This window comes from Python bivittatus, unplaced genomic scaffold, assembly GCF_059951505.1.
Source record: "Python bivittatus isolate LINGU-HERP-01145 unplaced genomic scaffold, Pbiv_v1 ctg000090_np1212, whole genome shotgun sequence".
NCBI lineage: Eukaryota > Metazoa > Chordata > Lepidosauria > Squamata > Pythonidae > Python > Python bivittatus.
This window is the reverse complement of record NW_028277046.1, coordinates 2,307,400-2,330,011: the sequence shown is the minus strand read 5'-3', so window position 1 is coordinate 2,330,011 and position 22,612 is coordinate 2,307,400. Positions and strand designations below refer to the sequence as shown.

The following is a 22,612-nucleotide window of genomic DNA, read 5'->3' as shown; positions in this document are numbered from 1 at the left end:
ACTTAACTGGAATCAACAAGGAGCAAAAAATACATGGTGGGCACTAGAATCCAATGCCGAGGAACTACTGAGAACCCATTCTCAGGTTTTGGAGACGACACAATTCCTTAATGAAGGTCAAACAAGTGTTAACATCTGCTTCCTATTTTCCCCAGAAACGTAAGCATAAAACAAGGTTAGGATATTTGACTGGCACTTATTTTACAGACCCCATTTTTTTAAAAAAGATCAAGCTGATTCTTAATGTCAATATAATTGCATAGCATGGCAGGAGAAGTTATTTTCAATTTAATAGATATACATATTGATTCAGTAATTGCTAGAGGCGTGCTCAAAAGGGATTCATGTTGGTTCACATCAAGCAGTACTATGTGCTACCTTTTAAACAGAATTTCGTTCACCTATTAATTTTGTTCTGGGAAACAAATTCCTTTTTTTATTGGTTTGTATGTTCTTTTGAACATTATAGCTTTGATTTGGAAAACGGGATAGTGAAAATATACGATACATGAATTTATGATTTCACAAAAATAATACTATAAAGCTGGAAGGACACTCATTGCTAGTCCATTGTGTGTGTGTGTGTGTGTGTGTGTACACACACACACACACACATTATATATAGAGAGAGCTCATCTCCTTTTTTAATATTTAAATAATAACAAGTATTTTATTACTAAAGAGTCCCATCTGGTGGATGATTTAGACATTTGGACTGTTTATACTCATTTAAATGCCTAATTTCCCTTTTCCCCCTATTATCCAGTAAAATGACTAAAATTCTAATAATCACAACTGGGGCTCGGGAGGCTGCAGAAGACTTACAAGTTTCAACCCCCCCCCCCCCATTTTAAGGATCTCAGAAAATAACAATCCACTCCCTCCATAAAATTATGAAAGTTAAAGAACACACTCCTGGGACAATAGAGTACAGATTTCACAAAGAATTAAAATTAGAAATGATAAGCAACAAACCCACTGCCGTAATAATAAAGCCAGGACTTAATAACCTGCCTTTAAAACTTAAGATAAGAGATATAGCTGCCTATAAACATTAAACAAGAGGTTGAGCTTTGCCCCAACACCTCCTGACATCAGTTGTCATTTATAATGTTCTTCAGCCTCCGCACATCACCTTACATTCTAATTACTGAACAAGAAGGGGCCCAAATCGCCTCTATCCTTTCAATTATTCTATATTGACAGATGGCAGGACAGCTGTACTATTGGCAAAACCATGACAGATGTATCTACAATTCCTCCAACTGGGGGGGAAAAATGATTTTCTGAGACAACATGCTATCAACTGGTAAAAACCTTAGACCATCACAAGCCCCAACAACCCCCGCAAACGCCTAGTTGCTGATGAGTTTATAAACCATTAACCATCCTCCTGGATTCATACTTAATCTTTGTTTTTTCATGCATCACAACACTCATTCATTTATTTGACAAGGCTGGACACAAAAACACTCACACCTGAAGGATAGATTATAATATTTATCATCTAGAGAGCACCTGCTTTGTACACAGAAAACCCCCAGTTCAAGCTTTGGTATCTTCAAGCAAGACTGAGGAAGCAACCTTTTTAAAATCCCAGAGAATGGTAACCAATCAGGACAAACAATGCTGAGCGAGTGGCCAATAGCTGCTGTTTATATAAAGACATAAATACAAACTTATGGATGCCCTATGCAGTATTAAGTGGTGAATGCATATGAAGATGTGAACACATTCATACAAAAGTCTGTTTGCATAATTTTAGCCTTCTAAGTGACATGCGGGGGGGGGGGGAGGAAACTAACCCAGAAATAGATCCAAAAGTTCTTCTGCTAATCTGAATGGAACATTTGAGGGAGCTCCCTTGTCATTAGAGAACAAAATAAACCATTCTTATTTTAGAAGGGGGAAAAGTCTAATATTTACCCAACCATTCATACCTGCCCATCTGTGCGCCCAACTGCTAGACAATCCTCCTTTGGTCCAAATTATCATTTGATGTTTGCAAAAGATGGGGAAGATGTCATGGGAAAAACCTGCCACGGATTTCTACTCATCCGGCACCACCCATCCAGTTGACCAAAGAATGCTGATTTTAAGTCAGCTAGCAGGCAAATATATCTCACCTTTACAGGAGCTTAACTTGGTGGCCCAACTCATCTTTTCAGGAGAACAGAAGCATTGACAAGCTTTCAGTTCCCCTCTGTGATCAAAAATAAGACACCCCAGCAACTGTTGCCTGGTTTCAACACAAATGCTTTTTCTTGCTGATGGACAGTTTTATCATCCTTGTCCAAGTTTAAGCAACACGACAAAAGCTCTTTTCCAAAACGGTGACAATCCACCCCCAAAACAAGGACTAAATGAACAGGCAATGGTACCGCCTATTTATGATATACAGGCATGCTCTTCAAGTGCAATCTTGAAATGGCAACTTCTACCACAGTTCAAGTCACCAATCTTCTGACTTGCAAGCAGTGACAAAGAGGTAGTGCTTCCTTTGATACTTCTTAGGGGAAAAACAATAATTCCCCACCTAACAACTCTGTACTTCTTCCGGAACCTCACAATGAGGGTGGGGGGACCCACAAGTTGGACAACCAAGAATGGTGCCACCACCCCACCCATGATAAAGAAAATATGAAACTGTCTTTTCACATATTGTGCCTACAAGCCTGCAGGAGCAAAATTGCTATAACAACTTGCAGAAGATAAGCTTCAGATCAGTTGATAATCAGCTTACAAGTCTATCTTCATATGTATTTTATCTTAAGACATATTTTGGTCAATAGTGCCTTTTTCAGTTGCCTAAACAGTGCGTAAGAACATCTTATAGAAGAAGCAGTGATATGAACTGCAAAATTAGCGGCAAATTGATGCATCTTTGCCAGGGGCATCCACAAGGTATGGTCCAAAAATTCAAGATGGGGGTGATGCGATCTAAGTTCTGCCTATTTTTTAATAGGTATTGCATATAAAAGTGGGTGGAGCTTCACTCGCACCATTGTGGCCACCATCTTGAATTTCTGGTCTTTGCCCTTCTTTCAACAGCTTTCCCATCCATTTTTTTCCTTTTAAAGATGATTGCATTACAGTGGTTTTTTTAAAAATATCTATGGAGCCAAAAAGATTTTTTTTTTCTGCTGCCAATGGGACATTGTCTTCAATTGGTAGGCACAGAAGACACAAGATGTCCACCTATGAAGCTTAAATGACAGAAGAAGCTAACAGGAATTCTATAAATGCTACCCCAGAAATTCAAATATTTCCCCAGCTTCTCAATACTATGAATTATGCAAGTAATGGAAAATCAAGATTATCCATGTATGGTCACACAGCATTTTCATAGTCTAGGCTCTGATAAAGTGCCCCTTTAATCAGCACTGAAAAAAAAAAATTCAACAAGACACATGAAACTCTCTGGCAACTAAATGGGTTTGGAAGCAGGCTGAGAAGACATCTGGATTTGGGAGAAAATTGTGGATTCCTTAAAGAGCAAAAACAGCAATGAATGGGGAGAAGGTGTTATACTAGGTTCATGGCAGGGAGAACTCCCATTGCCCAGTATTTGGAAGTCAGCTATTCCCCAGGTTACGTCTTCCAAAAATTGCTACTTGGCCCACAGAGCAAAATGTGTCTTTTACAAACGAGGGGGGATTTCACTAGAGAAAAGTGTGCATATACATGTGTGGGGATGGGGACTGGTCCCAACCAAATACACTGTTGCTTTAAAAAAAAAAAGTCAAAAGAGACTCAATCACGCCTCTCTCCTCTCTCTAGCTGCAGCCTGACAGAATTATCTTTGCTTCCTTTCAAAGAGCAGTTATTCCAAGAAGCCGAGAAATCATGAGCAGCTCACCGCACCCAGACTAAATGGTAATTTTTGTCATCCTCATTTTACCCCATTCAAATTTTGTAGCACAGATCAACCCACAGCTTTTCTGGAAGAAGCTCCAGGGCCAGTGTTTCTCAACCTTAGCAACTTGAAGATGTCTGGACTTCAACTCCCACAATTCCCCAGCATGCTGGCAGGGGAATTCTGGGACTTGGTCCAGACATCTTTAAGTTGCCAGGGTTGAGAAACCCTGGCCTAGACATTCACCACCAGCTTTGGGCAACCATGAGATTCAAGCTTGAAGCTAGATAATGCTATGCTCCTGAACAGGCCTTCAATCCAAGGAAAATAAAATCCAATGGCAACTTTAATCCCCTTCCCTTAACCTCCAGTCACACATTCTCTTCACATCTTAGGACCTACCTTTCAACAAAGCCTTCCCTAAGCCACCATTCATTCATTCAGTCTTTCTTTCTCCCTCTCTCCCTGCCTCCTTCCTTCTCCAATATTGCCTTACTACACTTCTATTTAGAATCCACTTGTAATAACCCCTTCAGAAGCACCCACATAAAAACCATCCAACACTCAAAATACTAAAAGCAAACCCTCTGAAATTATTTCAAAATGTTTTCAAGATAATAGCACTGGAGTCCATGCCTCTAATCCCCATTATCCTTTTTATTTCCTGGTGGGGTGAGTAGTATTGAGGATCCCCCCCAAAAAAATCAGGAACTCTGCCATCTGAGATTATTCATCCTCCTTTGCGAGGCTAGTGTTAACAGCACCCTCAAAACAACCCAGAATGGCATACAGCTACATCTGGATATTAAAATTGAGAATATCAATTACCAATCCATTAATGCAAAGCCAAAATCCGTGGACAGTAAGAATTTAATCCTATTCAGGGACTGAAACCTGAGCCAATTGCAACAGGCATGGAGGGAAATCTACAGTGCTTTCAAGCAGCATGATTATTTGGCCAAAAAAGTTCTCACAAGCAGTGTGTGTGTGTTTGGGGGGCACATTATTAATGAAGCCAATTGCATTAGCTCAGCTGTATTTGAGACGATCGCTTCTCAAGAAGAGGCAATGCTAATTTTCAAAACTGAGTTCTAGATCAGTCTAAGTAGTAGTCTCCTCCCACTTCTCCACTGGACTTGAAAATGTGTACCTTCTGGAGAAGTTTGCTGCTCATGCAATGAGGAACTAACTTCCCGGTGTTTCACAAAGCTGGTTGCTAACTGTTGACTGAACCTCTTAAAAGGAAGGACAGCCTGCAGAATAAACATCACAACCTATCAGTGTTGATCTAGTCCAAAAAATGTACCCAACCCACTCTTCTGGTTTCCTTTTTATCTAGCACAATTCAGATCAATTAGGTTAAAGAGACTGTCTCCACAGAACATTCTGATGCAAAACACCATTCGATTATGTTTGAGGTTTAGCACAGGCAATAGTGCACACGCCTTTTCCAGGGCAGATGGCTGACAAGCGTGTTTTTCATAAACCCTAGTTTTCAGCAAGAGCTGACATTATTCTTTTCAAAATGCAAAGCTTTCCAATTAGATTTAACAACTGAGATTCCAGACCAGACATGTATGTTAGACCCTGCTTGGTGCAAGCTGAGTGAACAGCTATAAAAAATATATGGGGGTAAAATCTACTATTCATAGCACCTGGATTACAAACCTTCACATTAGGTCGTGCCTGTTCTTATATGGCAAGAGCCAAGCCAGGAAAATAGAAAACACGAACATATGTATGCAAGATATGCATCTTAACCACAAAGTACTAAAAAGGAAAAGGAAGGAAGAGAAACAGACCCTGAAAAGTACACCTGATTCCAAACTCAAAGCCAATAAAAGAGGGTGTTTTAATCAACAGCTTCTATTCTACTGGTCCATAATATTTTAAAACCTAATGTAGACTGTTTGGTTAAAAGAACTTGAAAATGGTTCAAGTCATGAAAAGCTGTGTTAATGTATTTCTTTCAGGATCTAATCAGTTCCATACTTCAACATAAGATCAAAGTGCAGTAAAATAAATATTTAACCATTTCTAAATTATTCGAGAAATGCTAGATCTTTCAGGCCTTCTTAAAAAAAACACCATTATTTTTGTTTATTTATATTGATTCAATTAAATGAGTTTTGCCTTTGCTGGCTGTTCACTATTTTGGCCACAGTACTGTTGAAGGGTCAGGATTTGAGTTTACTAAATAAACATTTAAGCCTTAATGAGTCTTCAGGTTGGGGCTAGAAATCCAACCAATACAATTAAAATAGTTTGATTTTTAAATGAAGAATAGCAATTCCATCCCAACAGTCATACTTCCAAAGAAAGTATTCAGGGCAGCAATATGACCCCAAACAGCAGTCAGACTGTAAATAAAAATGCAAAGTGTTTTGAAATAAATCTCACTTTTTGTTTAAAATCTGCTGCCCTTACTTAAGCCCAATGATGTCAATTTGGGCTTTAAGCAAGGAAGGCCCACTGAATTCAAGGGCAGCTATACAGATTGTATACTGCCCCTCTGGTTTTCCAACAAAGCAACAGATCAAATATGGATGATTTGGGAAAAGTGACCAAAAAGGGATTTTTATCTATTGATATTTATCTAATGAAATAATTTCAGGTCAACTGCTGTTACAGAAGCTGACACATACTGGCAAAGGACAGAAATGCATTTTCTACAGATGCTACAAAACCTACCATTCTCAAAAAAACGCTTATGCCACACTGAGCTAACCTTTGCAAAATAAATAACTGCAACCTTTTATGAAGGGATACTCATGAATAACCCCCCTCCTCGAGCCTTGGATACATTATCCAGCCTGTAACAATTTCAGTCAACTGCTCCACCCACCCAATTGCTATTAGAGAACCGAAAATGAAAGTTAAAAAAACAAAATCAGAACGTTTGTCAATTCCCCATCCAAGCGATATCTGTTCATGACCGAAAAAAGGGCAACCAAAGTTAAGAAAGCTCTCTCCAGCCGCGAGGTTTAGCTTGGCAAAGCTGTGATGCTGAGTTGAAAACGCAGAGTTGCTTTCCTGCAAACGCCATCTTGTTGCAGTTCCCGGTTCCAGGCACAAAACATCCATTCATTTCCAGAAAAGAAAAATGAAAAAAAGTGAGGGCCAGCAAAGCTCACGCTTTCTGATCTGCAGCGACCAAGACAATTAACTTGTTCGATTCTTCCTCCCGAAAATCACAGAAAGGAGAGGAAAGGCAACACGGGTTAAGACGAGATCGGTCTCGTGTGCATATTCATTTTCCAAAGCCAGCAACAGAGGAGTTTTATTTACAAGCTTGGGCTGATGAGGGAAGCATTAAAAAAGGGCCACAGCCTGGTTTCAGGTTGCACACCCAAAGACCATGAAAAAAGGCAGCCTGGGTTCAATTCTGGGGTCCCAGGCTTTCTCCCCACCTCCAGATCCCCAGAAGCAGCCAGCCACCTGCTGGCTCCCATTTTCCAGAAAGGCTTTCTTTTGCCAAAGAAACATTTGCCATGGCTAGAGCAGCAGAGAGAAGCAGTACCATGGTTCGCCTTTTACATAAAACATGCCCCGAGAAAGAGATTGGCGGAGGCGATTGTGAGAAAAGATCACACACATTAAAATTTCAGCTAATCGTCAGAAATGAGAAATTGGCAGCCTAGAACAGGCTGTATGTCATTCTAATCTTTTCCTTGCCGCTTTATCTTCACTCCTTTTCTGCTGGAAGAACAGCGTCCTCCAGATTTACTGTTCCTTTAAAGCCACACAGAACTCCCTGCCTCTTTTTCCTCATTATCCATCATTTTAAAAAAAACATTTTTTTTAAAGGGGGACCCTGCTCCCCCCAAAGTGCTACTTAAAAAAAAAAAGCCCTAAACATGATCGTTCGGCATCCCCTTAGCAACCACGAGCTGAAACATTCATGGCAAAAATTACACAATGCCTATCAAAACAGAGAAGCAACTTTAAACAAGGAATTAATAAAAAAAAAAAACCAAATTGCTCAATTAAGACAACCGAAAACTGTTTCTCACCTCCCCCAGCCCCCCCCCAGCATCTTTTCCTACCATGGGAAGGCAAGGAGCAGCAAAATCTCATTTTTTAGCCCTTCCTTCAGCCAAAACTTAGAATGGTGCCCTTGGTTTCGGCTCCTTTCAAGCAATCAATCTTCCACCATTACACCAAGTGGACATAATGCTGTGGAAAATTTATCCCAAGCATTCTCCCTGTGGTCTGGCTTCTCTTCCTTCCCACTCCTCCTGCCCTTTCAGGGCAGAAAAGACCCCCCCCCTTTTCCTATCTCTGCCTACAGGGAAAGACTCCCCTCCCTGATGCTCTGAAATGGGTGGGACAGGGATGAAGACAATGAAAGAAAAGGGGGCAGCAGGGCGGTGTGTGTGATTTCTCGGGTGTGATTTCTCGATTTCCCCGTGTCAGCAATCCGAAAAGGGCTGGGCTCTTCCCCTCGCCCGAAAGAGGGGATCAAAGAGGACCACATTTTGGATGCAGCGAGATTCAGGGAGGAGGGGAAGAGAAGAGAGAGCAAAATGGAGGGACTGCCTAGAGAAAGGATGTGCAGCAGCTGGGGGGGGAGGATTTGAAAAGGAGAAGAAAAGCAGAAGTGGCAGACGGGGGAAAATGGCCAAAGGAAGAAGGGAGGGAAAGACACGGTGGCGGCAGAAGGGGGAAAACAGGAAAGGAGGGGGGGGAAAAGGAGAAGAGAAAGGAAGAACATTTTAGTCACCCCGGGGGGAGGGGGGAAGGGTTAAAAAAAAGGAAGAAAGACTAGAAATGAAAGAGGAAAATATGTGGGGGGAAAGAGCAAAGCAGATGGGAAGGGGAGGTGGGCCTGAAGGACCAGGGGGCAGCCTTCCTGCCTGTGCTTCTCCCCCCCCCATTTTAGAAAACCAGGGAGCATGATTTGGCTAAAATGGGAGGGGGGGCTGGTGAATCTCCATAAGGAGACGCCCTCTCCAGCAGGGCCAGGCCAAAAAATCAAAGGCAGGGATCGTGGTGGAGGTGCGGATTGATGGCTGCCCGGGACCCGTAAATGAAATCATTAATTGGAAGGGGTGGTCTGGGCGGTGGGAAAGGTGCTGTGGTCTGCCGAAGGGGGTCGGGGGTCGGGAGATGGGGAGAAGGAAATCCTTGTAGGATTGGACGAGTGGGGGGGAGTGATGGGATCTGGGGAGGGGGTATTGAATGTATTACTGTCTGATAGAAGCGTGAGGGTCCCTGGGTGGGAAGGAGCTGCCCTGAGCATCAGGACGGTTTGGGGGGAAAGTTGCATTTTGGACCTAAAGAGGCTCCCGGGGAAAAGCAGATCATCCGTATTCTTATTCGTCTTCCTCACGCGAGGGGCCCTGAGGATATGAGCCGGCGGGTGTAACCGGAGGAGGAAGAAAATAAGAAGAATATTCTGTCCTCGGGGCGTGGGATCGATTTGGGGCGCAGCGCCTGGGACTGAGGGGGCAACGGGGGCTCGTCTCGGCCCGAAAGGGAAGGGATGGCGGGGGGCTTGGATGGGGGGGCTTTCACGGGGCGAGGGTCCAAGGCTTTCAGCCTGGGAGATTATTATGGGGTTTTTAAGGGGGGCAGGGTCCACAGGGAGGCTCTGCCTTGGGGGAGAGGACTGAATGGGGCGATTACGAAGCGGCGGGGGGCTCACTGCGGGGGGCGAAGGGGTTGCTGTGGGGGGCGAGGAGGGGGCCGCAGGAGGCCGGCTGCTCCTCGGGGGACGGGGTATTATGGGATGGGAGGGGAAGGCGAACGTCACCCCTCCCCGGTCTCACCTTCCCGGGCGGCCGCGGCTCCTCCTCCTCCTCCTCCTGCTGCTGCTGCTGCGGCGCCCCCGGGCGACCCCCGCCGGCCCGGCTGCCCGGCCGCGGGCGACCTTCTCCCGGCGCTGCCCGCCCGCCTCCGCGGCGCCTCTCGCCTCCCCCGGCCGGGCGACGTGAGGGGCGGCGGGCGAAGCGGCGAGGCGAGGCGAGGCGGAGGGACCAGCCGGGAGGCCGCGCGGCTCCGCTCGCCCGGCCGAGACCCCCGCCGCGGAGGAACGAGGGCGGCGGCCGCGGCAACCTCCGCAGCGGCGGCGCGGGCGGAAGGGGCCCGCGGGGCAGGCGAGGCGGGGCGGGGCGGGGCGGGGGCGGCCGGGGGCGCTCGCTCGCTCGCTGGCTCGCCCGCCGCGCGCGCAGTCCTCCTCACGGGCGTCCCGCCCTGCGCGGCCGGCGGGGAAGACGAAGACGAAGACGAAGACGAGGCCGGAGCGGCGCGAGGAAAAGGGCAGCGGCGGCGGCGGCGGCGTCTCGCCTGGGCGCGGCAGGCAGGCAGGCAGGCAGGCAGGCAAACAGGCGGGCGGGCGGGGGAGGGCGTTCCCGGCCGGCGCGCACGCGCGGGCCCCGCCCCTGCGGCCGCGGCCGGGAAACCCCGCCGCGGCCCCGCCCCTCAGGCCTCCGGGTCTCTCTCTGTCTCTCCCTCCGCCCTCCCTCGCCGCCCGCGCTGAGGCGGCTGCGCCGTGCCGGCCCTCCGGCGCCGGGGGGAGAGGGGTGCTGCCGCGGGGGGGAGGCAAAGGCGGCGAAGGGGGGCCTGGGTGCTGCTGACCGTGAATCTCGCCTCTGGAAATCTAGGCACAGCTGTCTTTGGGCGTGTGTGCGTGTGTATCTGTAGACACGTGTCCGTTAACCCATCAATGTGTGCGCAGACGTATGGATCGCGCGTATGTACCAATGCATATCGCTCTGTACGCGTGAATAGAGGCAGGTCGCACGTTTATCGCGACATACTAACCCTCCCCGAGGAAAGGCAGGATAGAAATCCAAAGGAGGAATTTGTACGGCTGCACATTACACACACACACACACACACACACACACACACACAAATAAAATGCATCAATTGTGTATGGAAATAAGTCTTCCCACTGCCAGCAAAGCTCATCCTGGGAAGATGTATTGATTGTTCCTCTTGCTCCCTCTCAGCACCCCAGAAGAACAAATGTCTTCCAAGTCTCCGAAACGTCCAGATATTTATTTAACTAACACAAACACACACACACATATGAAGTATATGCACATATTTGTGAACAGTTTACCAAACTCTTACTTCTTCTTCAAAGCCAGGCCGTCTATCTGATTTCTGTACCGTTTCATAAAAACCATAACAGATGCACGCATTTAACTAGGTTAGGTCGTATTAACCAAAATAACTCCCCAAAGACTAAAAAGAGTATGTATGTATGTATTTATTTACTGGATTTCTCCCCCGCCCATCTCCCCCCAATGAGGGACTCTGGGCCACTCACACCAAACATTAAAACCATAAATACATATAAATACGTAAAACATCCAAATTTAAAAAACATTACCGGAAAAAAGGAAAAGGAGAGTCCCAGAAGATGAAGAATCGGGCTGAAGACAGCAGGCCTCTATGGGGCTAGCCGTCCCCATGCTTGAAGTATTCCCTCCCCACCCCAGGCCTATCTACACACGTAGATAGGGTGCCTGTGTGTATATCGGGGGAGCGATTAAGGGCCATCACATCAGTGTCGACTCGTCCAGGATGATCTGTCCCAATGTGGCCCTCCAAGTCTTCCCACAGGGCACCCATTGATGCAATAAATAAGTCCCCCCACCTTGCTGCTGGTCTTTCCTTACCATTGATTAGTTGATTGATCATCTCCCGTCAAGTTGGCATCAACTCTCAGCAGCCGCATGGATAGGTCTTCTGCAAAGTGACATAAGGACATCTTTCAAAAGTGGACCCATCACCACCGTAACGGAGTCCCTCCACCTTGCCGCTGATTGTCCTCTTCTCTTTCCTTCCACTTTTCCCAGCATGATGGACTTAAGGAAGCGGGTTCTTCACGTCACTGTTTCCAAAATATCACAGTCTGACTCTGATCGCTTGTGCCATTCGTGATATTCTCGGGAATTTTCTCCAATACCAACGTTCAAAAGCATCGATACTTTTTTTGGACCACAGCCCCTGGACTTGATCTTCCATCTGAGTCTTCATCAGGTCCAATTTTGCTTAGACTGTTGAAATCAGCCAAGGTTGGCCATCTGATTCTCTCAACCTTGGGGTGTACGCGTGTCTCATGTTACAACAAAAGCAAAAAATTGAATCTCGATGATGATTTGAGGGACAACCATTTAGAAGACCAAGGGCAAACATTCGGAAAAAAATAAAATGAGAAAGAAAAGCGTAAAAAAAAATAAAGGCCACCAAGGACCAGCATTATATAAAAATACAAGAAGCTCACTCATTTGTAGAGAGGAAGAAAAAAAGAGGAATCGTAAATACTGAAAATGAAAATACTAAATGCATTCCTTGCAGATGTTGAAGATACTGTACACAATTTCTTAAAGCACCATAATAAGGCAGCACATCCCGCAAAAAAATGCAAGGAAAAACAGTTTCCCATGATAATATTTCTTTTAAAGGGTGGCAGGGCCAAATTAAACATACTTGAATTGATTTTATACATTCAACACCCAGCAACCCCTTTACACAAATTGAGATAAGTTAAAAGAAGACACGTTTCTGAGAATGTACAGAGGGCAGAGGAGTAATGGCCAGAAAAGGATAGGGAAAATACCTTGTGGTATACCCCTTCACACAATTCTTTGGCTATAAATATACAAAGCAGAGAACAAACCAACTAACCAGGGTTAATTTTAGACAAGCTTAGCATACTCAGGCTACATGTAATAATACGGGAGAAGCAAATGAGGAGAAAAGGGAAATTATAAAATGAACCACAACAGAGAGCTCTGCGTATTTTGCTATTTTACAAACAGCCCTTTGCAAGGAAATGCTAAAGTTAAGCAATTAGCCATTTGCAAGCAGAAAAATGCATTTTGTGATACCCAACTCAGCATCCTGGGATCTAAAAAGACAAACTCCCTATTTTGAGAGCTTAAGGACCCTGAGTTTCTCGTACTAATTGAAACGCCTTCTGCAAATAATCTCCAACTGTTAGCAAGAACAAAGTGGGGCCTGGTCACCTTTTGTGGTAAACCACTATTTGTTTGACCACAGTGGGAGCAAACCCCAGTTAGCTGGGTAGGTACACGGTGCTGAGCCGTAAACCTTGGTTTACACCCCTTTAAATAATTGCTAAAAGGAGGAGGAGAAATAAAATTTTAAAATACACTGAACCTCAACAGCCCACATTGTGGCTTAGGGGGATGTGTGAATCAGTCTCCCAATTTAAAAAAAAAGAATTTCTGGAAGAGAGAAATTGAAATGGGTTTAGGCCCTGAGAGCAGCCTAAACCACCCCCAAGAGTGTCCCCAGGAGCCCAACCCCTCCAAAAAAACCACAGGAATGATGCAAATGCCGTTGTGTGGCCCTGCTTTACAATCTGGCAGTGCTGTGATTTTGCCCTGATTTGACTCCTGCTTTTTGATGAGCACCACCGCCGGGACAAGAAAGGGGGGAACGTTACAGATAAAACGACAAATGGCATTTGCAGGTCGAAGTCAACCCGGGTGGCTTTCAATGGAAACACAGACCTTCACTGCTTGGGGCTTGGAAAAGTGGCTGAAAGGCAACCTTAAAAGAAGTTAGAGCGGGAGTTTCGCAGAGATCGAGATGGAAGGAAAGAAGGAGGGGCGCTGGGCGTTTGGGGAGGAAGCACCTTGCTTGACAAGCAATCCAAGTTAAAGAGGGCACCGACCTGCCGCGAAGGAGGAAGAGGAGGCCCCGTAGCAAACAGCATCTTCTCTTGAGCAACTGGGGAATTACAGCGCACCCTCTCTAGCCGACTGCACAATCAAAACAGGGGAATCGGAAGTGAGCAATCGGTCGTAATGGGAACAGAACTCAGCCTTGCTGTCACGGGTTATATGAGTTGCTTTCTTGGAGAAAACACACATCATTTGAACTTCTGCGGCATGAATGAAAGCTCTGGTTGCAACACCGAGGCGATGGGACGGGTCCCCCCCACCCAAAGGCATGGACGAAAGACCCCCTTCCACGTTCACTTGGTGACCTCCAGGCCCGGCAGGAGGGTGGCATCAAGGAAGATGCCATCCCGTGTCCTTTCATCGACTTACGTCTAAAGTACTACAATCTGCACTTATTCCATCAGGGAGAGAAGGCGCAACATTGCTAATATTATTAGGCGGTGTTTCTCAGCCTTGGCAACTTTAAGAGGCGTGGACTTCAACTCCCAGAATTCCCCAGCCAGCTGTTTAAAATGTGCTTTGGAAGGCCTACAGTGACTGAGATTACGCCAGCGAATGAGGACTTTTTATTATTTATTACAGGTCAGTATTACACCATCAGCAGAAATTCCATATGCGGAAAGGGTCTGCCCTTGTAAAGAGGATCATACTGAAAAATGAACTTATGTTCTTTTATCAAGACGTACGCAAAGAGCTTCTAACGCCACTTCTAGCCCCTTTTTGGGACGGACTGAAGAATTTTATGTTCAGTTTTTACTAGCTGAGAAGGACTCGCCGGTAATGTTTGCCATTGCAACGTTTGTTTTTGGAAGCCTCCTCTGGCTGATCGCAAAATACTGCAAGCTAATTGTATTTTTTTTTTTTAAGCGCATACGGTGCATTTTATTTTGCACGTTCTCTTTTGCAAGTTTTATTTCGTCTGGGCCACTGACCTGTAATAAAGAATTTGATGTGAATTGAATGACGGCGATGATGATGTCATTATTCCATAATACTAGTTTAATGTAGCTTTACCCTGTGGCTGGTGTAGTGTATTGCTATTATTGAATAATAAACTGATAGAAAAACTGATAGAAAACCGTGAGCAGTGTCACACGATGACACAAGGGACTTCCAGTTGCCCCCGTTGTGCCAGACCGGGACCGTGGAGCCACCGCCGTGTCCAGAAATGAACGTCACAACAGCATGTCTTTTTCGAACCCAAAGGACTACCTTATATCACTGAAGACATCTGTCGTGAGCTACCAAGAATCCAGCCGATCGTGGCAGGTACGAATCAGATCAACAGAGAAATGAATGAAATGAATAATAGAGGGAAAGTGCCTGGGACACAACTCTTCAGACGTTCACCACCTTGGTGGAACAAAACAGCCCTCTGCCCACAATCCACACCGAGCGTGAAAGCATTTTAAAGCAGGGGTCTGTGCGGAAGGAATCCGGTTTGACTCTGTGCCCGTGGCTTCCACACAAGACCACAGAGAGGATGGAGTTGGATGGCTCTCGCTCTGAATTTTGAATCCTGCTTAGCAACGGAGACCACTGCCCCCTGTGTTTTCCATATACAAAGCCCTGTTCCGATATTCTCATTTTTTAAGCCTTCTGCTTTCTGAAGCACCCTTCCGAGTTGCGATCTCTGTATGCGTCCTGAGCAAAACTTTAGGAAGAGGTCAGAAAAGCAATTACCGAGCTCGCCTTCTTAGCATGTTAACGGTTCCTCTTTATTTACTGAATCCTCATCAATATTCAGGGAGTGGAGAAAGGAGAGGAGTGACACGTCCCTCTAGTTACGTTCTTAAAATCTTCATTTTCCCTCTCCGCTTGAGTATTTCTGCTGAACCGAGTGAGGCAATCTTCAATACTTCTTGAAAGCAGAGAATTTAGCAACAGCATCTTGGTTTTGAGGATTTCTTTGGAATGGGCGTGTATACAATAAGCTTCTTCCTCCAAAGGCCATCAGGGAGCATTTCAACGAAACTCACTTTCTGTCCCTTTCTTCCTATTCACGCACGTATTTTCACTTATCCATCTGTGAAATCAACAGAACTATTTGAGTATAAGGGTGGAAAGGCTAGATATCATGTTACATACGACAGGCATGACCTACAGCAAAACATTCCACGCTTTTTCTGGCTGTTTCGATCCATCTTTCTCATTTTTCAGTCCCTCCTTTGCCCCTGTGCACAATGCTCCCTGCCATGTTTGGACGGCTGGAGTCTTTTCTACATTCCCCCCCCCAACAGTCGGTTTTCCTTTAAACCTAGGGATCTTCCAAGCTTGCCAACCCACTTTTTTTCTAAGTGGGCAGGGTGCTTCTGGAGATCAGGACCTGTTTTACAGACCGTGGGCCGCGGCTTGTGCGATAAGCTTCAGCACTGTGGGAGGGGTGACGGGGATACCTTAGAACTGGAAAATGTAAAAGCTATCTGTCTGAGGACTAATATACACGCCTTTCCCAGCCCTGAGCCTCAGGTATAATCAGAAAAGCCAATGGTAGCCACAATGATGTGATCTACCTGTTTTTTTTAATCTGGACACCTCTGATGTCTCTCTGTTCCTCTTCCCAAAATCTGGTTTCTTTTTCCTTTGCACAAAACTAGTAGAGGCTTGGGACGAGCCCAGATCCAAGCTACTAGCCCATCTTTGTAAACCACCCTAAGCCCAGTTGCGATCACTAAGCCATCACCCCCTGGGGCTTCCCGCCCTACGACAAACCATGATTTAAGTCTTGCTGTCTGTTCCCACATTGCACCCAGCCCAAAAAATCAACAAGCTGCATTAGAGTGGAGGATGACGAAGAAGCATAAATATCTCTCTCTCTCTCTCTCTCTCTCTCTCTCTCTCTCTTTCCAACATCGATAGATATTGGATTTATACCCTGCTTTGATCGATCGACTCTCAGCGGCTTACAAATGATAGTCGAGCACTTCAAAATGTACAGGGCCCTGCGCTTAACAGTCTCCGTTTTATTTTCCTTATTAAACAGGTTATACCACCAACAACAGAAGTCTCTTGGCAGTTTACAGCAAAACATACCCCCCACCCCGAAGGGCTTGCGGGAGTCCCTTGAGGAACTAACGACACCCCTATTGACAGGGGAACACTGTTTGGCTACAGACCCTCCCAAAGCACCTGTTGCTCCAGAAATTGGATGTTTCCACGCAACCGCCCCAGAGCCAACGCGAGAACGTCCCCAAAGGTGCCCCCCTTGGGGCCAGGCACGTAAACGATTCCACAATAAAGCATGATTTTTCGCTCAAAAGTTTGAGCACCACCGCAATGGGATTCATTAAAAGGGGAGCTTATTAAAAGAAGGGGATTTTTCAATGGGGATGTCGGCTTTTTTTTTTTTAAAAAAAAGGTTAAAAATCCGGAGCAAAACGTTTCAGAAAGGCAGGAGGCATTCAGAAAGGAAGGGCATTCTCGCCCTTCCAGCGTAATAACTTGGAAAGAGCGACTGGGTGGCAGTTCGCAATTTCATTGGGAATAGATGGTTTTATAAATTATGCCAGTTCAATCTGGCTGGGATTTACAAGTGTCTACAACAGCCCTGCTTGTTCCATGGCAAACATTATCCAGACAGGAGCAATTCTATCTAGAACTCTCATTCTCCGTTTCTGTTCTTAACGTCCCGAAGCATTTTTAATCACCGTCCAAATCTTACTAATTGCTGCAGTGAATTAATTGTTTCATTTCTCTTGTGGGTTTAGCTGAGACTCAGGCTTTATGATCTGATTATTTATGTTTTTATTAAGCAGGACGCTGCAGTCTTCTGTGGTCCTCTGATCAGATCTAACAGAATCCTTCTTGTTAAGTGAAGGAAAGGATCTGATTCATAAGCATTCCTCCCCAAAATATCTATTTTTAATCGTTTGATTCCTGTTGTGACTTTATATTCGGCTGCTTTTGCATTTGGGTGTTCTAAAATTTAGTACTTTTTTTGCTTTAAACTGTCCCCATTGCTTTGAACTGTCAGAAGGAAATGATGGGTTTAAATGTAGAAAAATATGAATGAAGTCTGGTTTTAATTCCATATGTATTCAAACAGTTTTTGGCGATGAGTTTGACTTCTTGCCCTTTTTTTCCCCTGATATAAAACTGATTGATGGAAGGATACAACATACTAGATAGTCAGAGTGTTGACTAGTGGAAACGAATGAGATTTTATTTGGCTAAGAAATTAGTCATATGTTCAGCGATTTTGAACAGAAATGATTTTAAAAGTTTTTTTTTTTTAATCAGAATATCCAGATTTTTCTGTTCCTACAGAAAACCTATGCTTTCCCCATTCCTCTAGGAAGTCAGCAACTTTGTCTTAAAGACAGAAAGCCTTACACATCACGGTTTTCTGAGAGGTGTCTTCAACTTTCCTTTAGCAATCTCCCTGAGATCTCTGACTGATGCATTTCCTTCCTTGCTATTTCTTGCTCAACAACAACTTTTACCTTTCTGACAAAGCAGCTGGCCTGCCTGCAGTCCTGGCTGAGCTAAACCCTTCCTTTTCCTTGTGGCTTGTTTCCAGAAATGCAGAACCTGGCTTGCAAATAAACCTATTTACTCCCTTGCTTTCTGGCAAATGGGTAGAAGTCTCCACCAGGCCACCATGCTTCTCCATCCCTTAAATCCATAGTGATGTAGGGAAGAAGGCGGAACCACTGACTTTGGGATCGTCGGCCGTCAAAACCAGTCGGCTCCTATCATCCCTGAGCAGAGTTAGGCCGAAGGAACCTCCACGCTTACAACTCCTCAGAATCGATCTGCTTTCAGATAAATCCTTGGAGCCAGTCTGAGGTTCCAAATTCTCTGTTTTGGGAATGACTTTGAAGAACGGCCCCAAAGAAGATCTGGGGTAATACTCAAGGGTAAAAAAATCCTTCATTTCCACTTCCCTGGGGCCAAGGAGGGATAAGCCAAACCACATTCTCCAACTTGGTTTTTAATAGAAGTTGGGGGGGAGGCTAGAGAGCACCAAAGATTGTTTGTTATGAGAATTGTTGAGTGCCTCAACTTATTTCTAGCTCTGACTTGGTCAAAGTTTTATTTAAAAAACACTTAACCCAGTTAAAACAAAAAAAAACCCCACACTATCTTATCTTTTCGTATCACAACTCCAGGAGGCTGCTGGTCTAGCAATCTCAACAAGCAATCAAACTTGAACTAAAAGCTCCACAAAAGCCAGCTGTAGATTTAAACCAGAACAGGCAGCAACTTTGTTAAATAAGAGTGCCTGTTTTTGCCTGTTCAAATGATTATGTTAAGAAAGAGTTTAAAACATTATGGAGCATGGCTCCAAAATATACCCAACAAAATAAGTCTGAATAACATTAGTACGTTATTTAAAAATCACATTTAGAAATTAACGATCCTCAAAGACAAAGGGAAAAGAGAAAGTTGACAAGCTGAACGACGAAACATCCATAATCTAAATCAAGACATAACTGACTTGAGTAAGTTAAGCATAATTTGTCAAATTAGAGGATTGGGAAGACTACAGAAAGAATCATAAGCTGTTTCCAACTATTTTAAAAAAAGATTAGCGATAGCATGAACAAAACAGTCGTCGTCAGTGTGGATGGGCAAACTAACATTGCTAGAAATAAGCAAGCAGAATTCAGAATCATCATCTCTGCCGCATGAGGATTTAACAAGATTGCCTGAACAAGGTCCAGTACGCTGGTTCACGTGTAACGCTAAGCCATAATAGGAAAGTTCACCCATCAGACTGGACCCCGACCAAATCAGAGGATGGCTTAGCGTGTAGTCCCCGATTCTCTAAACAAGGGTTTGAAAAGCCTCATCACTCTGGGCACGGCGGGGAAGGGGTATCCATGATGCCGCGGGAACTAATTAACTGATCAAAAATGTCATGGTAGAGCTACCACTTTGGTTGAGCCATGTACAAACACCGCTGGCATGCGCCAGGCAAATCAAAACAGACCCCAGGAAGACTGTTTGAATTTGCCTCTTGTTTTCCGTGCAACGTTGCTGGAAGGCAGAAACGTGCGTCCTGTGAATAGCACGGCTTTGATAGCGGGGTGGGATCCTTTGCACAAAGCTTCCTCTTTTCTCTGTGACTGGATTCCTTGTCGGTGGACGGCTGCCGCTGATCCCGTACCGCCGATACAGGGCCGAGCATTAAAAAGGACGCGAGGGGGCCTGGGATCCCCAACATAGAGGCGTATAGAGTTTTGCTCCTTGGTGTAGAGTTCTTTTGAACCGTGGGGGGAAAGAGTTCTTTTTGCAATCCCTCCAGCTGCAGTTCTGGGTTCCTTGATTCAGGTCTCTAGGCTAATAGCTCCCTTTAAAAAGGCTGGGGTGGAACCGTTAGAGCAGAAATGGAGCCACTGTGGTTTCCTACCCTCGCCACGCAATCACGAATGGAAGATCTTCCCTTCTGGCCTGATGAAGAGACTCCAAACTCGGAGAGCCCATCAGCTACCTCAGCAGGCGTTTTCCGGGGCCGATCTGTGAGCGCGACAGATCCATGGTGAAGCACTGCAGAATTCCTTGGCATTTTGCTAGCACCGGCGTCGCGTTATTTATTATTTATCGTGCCTTAGCAGCAGGAACATGCTCAAAGGGCCCAGGGTGAGTTATTCTCTTTTTCCTTCTGGGGAGTGGGTGGCATGGACGCATAAATGGCAAGAACAGAAAACACATTTCTTCCCACCTGCCTGATCTTTCATTCGGTTTCAAGACAGCGCCAGGGAGCCGATAGCCCCGTAAAGCTTCCATATATTTTTTATCCTACTACGAAACCCAGGCAGCAGAATCTTAATGCCGGACCTTAATCAGGGGCCTCCGACCTGCAGATCTCACTGTTAAATTTCCTTGCTTAGAATGAGGGGGGGGGGGGAAGCCTGCTAAATCAAACCAGGATCTGGCCAGGAACTTGGTGCCACCAAGTGGCCAAACAGATGAATTTGGGGAGTCTGCAAATGCAGAAAGTAGCTCTCCTCCATTGTTTCTTGGAAGTGACTCTTACTGGTGAGGGAGGTAAGCTTCCATCTAGGTTAATCACTTTTGACGGCCTGTTTCGCAGTCTTGTGCAAACTCACAAGTGACTTAACCAGGGAGAAATGAATAAACCACCATTGAGTGGTTTTACGCAACGTTTTGGCTTTGCATGCTGGATGAGCTCAGCCACTTCTTCCTTTTTAGGAAGCCAGGAAACCAAAGCGTAGGACTTTCTGTTCAGAAGGGGGGGGGGTAAGGTTGGGTGGGGCCAGACTTCACACCCATGCACACATGAGGCTCATGAGGAAGGGGTTTTCTTTTCTCTTTCACCAGCAGGTCAGACACACCCTCTTTCACGCTTTGGTTTCACCCCAGCCAAGCTGCTTCAACACACTGCCCTTCAGCAGCAACTACAGATGTGAAACCAGCTGTTTTGGCCTCCATCGCAACGGATGGTGTAGCAATGGGGATCCCATCCCCGGGTCCCTTGGGAATGGATGGGTTTCGACTGGATGGGGCCAATGTGCACCTAGAAGGCTAGCTGGGAGTAAGAAGCTGGGGGGGGGGGATTAAAGAAAGGCAGGGGACTAAAACCTCGCCTTCTGTTGCCGTACCCCAAGCCCTTGATGCAGAAAGTTTGGGGGATGAGATGAACAGAAAAACTGGAAGGAGTCTGGTAGCATCTTTTCTAACAAATGCTATGTTAGAGATGCTCCCAGACTTCTCCTGATTTTCCTTGCCGCCATAGACCAACATGGCTTTTCTCCTACAAAGGAAAAACGTCAAGTTAAAATACCAGCCTTGCTCAAGGTGTGTTTCAGGCACGGGAAATATTCTTTGCAGCGGCTTCGGCAAGCCTCCTTGGAATCAGAGATGCCTTGTTGCACCATCTTGGCTACCTTGGCCTCTCCCCCACCCCCAGTTTCTTTATTAGCCCTATGAGCCATCTTTCTGTGGCTCCCTTCAGCCAGTCCTCTCACTGAAGGCAGAGAAAGAAACAAATGCGCTTGCCAGCGTTGCAGAATTGCAATATCCCTGCGTGCAAAAACGATGGCTCTTGCAAGATGCTGCAGTGACAAACTTGCTGGTGCAATGGGGTGGGGGTGGGATAAGCAGCCCAGTGGTTTGCTGGCGGCATTTTCCGCCGTAAACAGGATTGATTGCCTCCATGCCACGTTCCCAAGAGGCTAGCGGCCTGCCATGGCGTCTCTGGATTATTTCGCTGCGCTCCACAAAAATGGGGTGAAGGTTTCTGTCGCATTGGACCGGTAGGCAAGAGAGCAGAAATCCCCCCAAGGGGATGTGCAGTGCAGATTTAAGGAGGATTTGCATGACGGATTTCAAGCAACCATCTCTAGTCCACAGGGGGTATGGGAACTGCATGCAAGAAGGTGTCAAGATATCAAAATACATTTGTCGTCTTTGCAAAGGACAACTTTGGGGGAGCACACTAAACAAAGTGGGGAAATATCCACTAGGTCTCACCTATGCATCACATTTTAACCAATCTGTACCAGGTGGATAAATATCCTGGCCTGCCCTAAGGCAAATTCTTACATTGGAATAGAACTATGTCACTGCCTTCTTCCGGCCTGCAGCCCTGGCATTTCCTCGTGGTCTCCCATTCAAGCATTCACCATATCTGATCCCTTTTAATTTTGCAAGATCACCCAAAGTCAAGTTGCTGCTAACTGGGAAGAAGACCAAAGGTTGTGTCTCACAGGTTGAGGCTGTAATGTTGACTCCTACAGATCTAGTTTTTGGACACATTATGCAAAGATCCAGCTCTCTGGAAAAGGCTCTGATGTTGGGAAAGGTGTAAGGAAAGAGAAGATGACCAGCAGCAAGGTGGAGGGACTCAGTTACAGTGGCGATGGGTGGACTGTTGGAAGACCTGAAGGACCAGGTTGGAGACAGATCGTTATGGAGAACATCTGTCTATGTGGTCACTAGAGTCAGCAACAACTTGATGGCACGTAATCAATCAATCACACACAGACCTTGTTGACCTCGCTCAAGTTATCTAGGCCAGGACACCTCTGAATACAACAAGGGCTATCCTCGAACTTAAAATCCCAACATCCCTCACACTGGCCAGATGCCACACTGAAGGCACACTCCTGCCATGGTGAAA

General features: G+C 45.6%; 1 protein-coding gene across 2 annotated transcripts in view; it reads right to left on the bottom strand.

The window, feature by feature from the left end:
- GNB1 (G protein subunit beta 1) overlaps window positions 1–10,207 on the bottom strand; it is a 41,671-nt gene extending 31,464 nt beyond the window's left edge. For both annotated transcript variants that reach the window (XM_088136718.1, XM_088136717.1), the window contains exon 1: window positions 9,628–10,207. The gene's annotated coding sequence lies outside the window, so the exon portion shown is untranslated. The remainder of the gene's footprint in view (window positions 1–9,627) is intronic.
- Window positions 10,208–22,612: the final 12,405 nt, after the last annotated feature.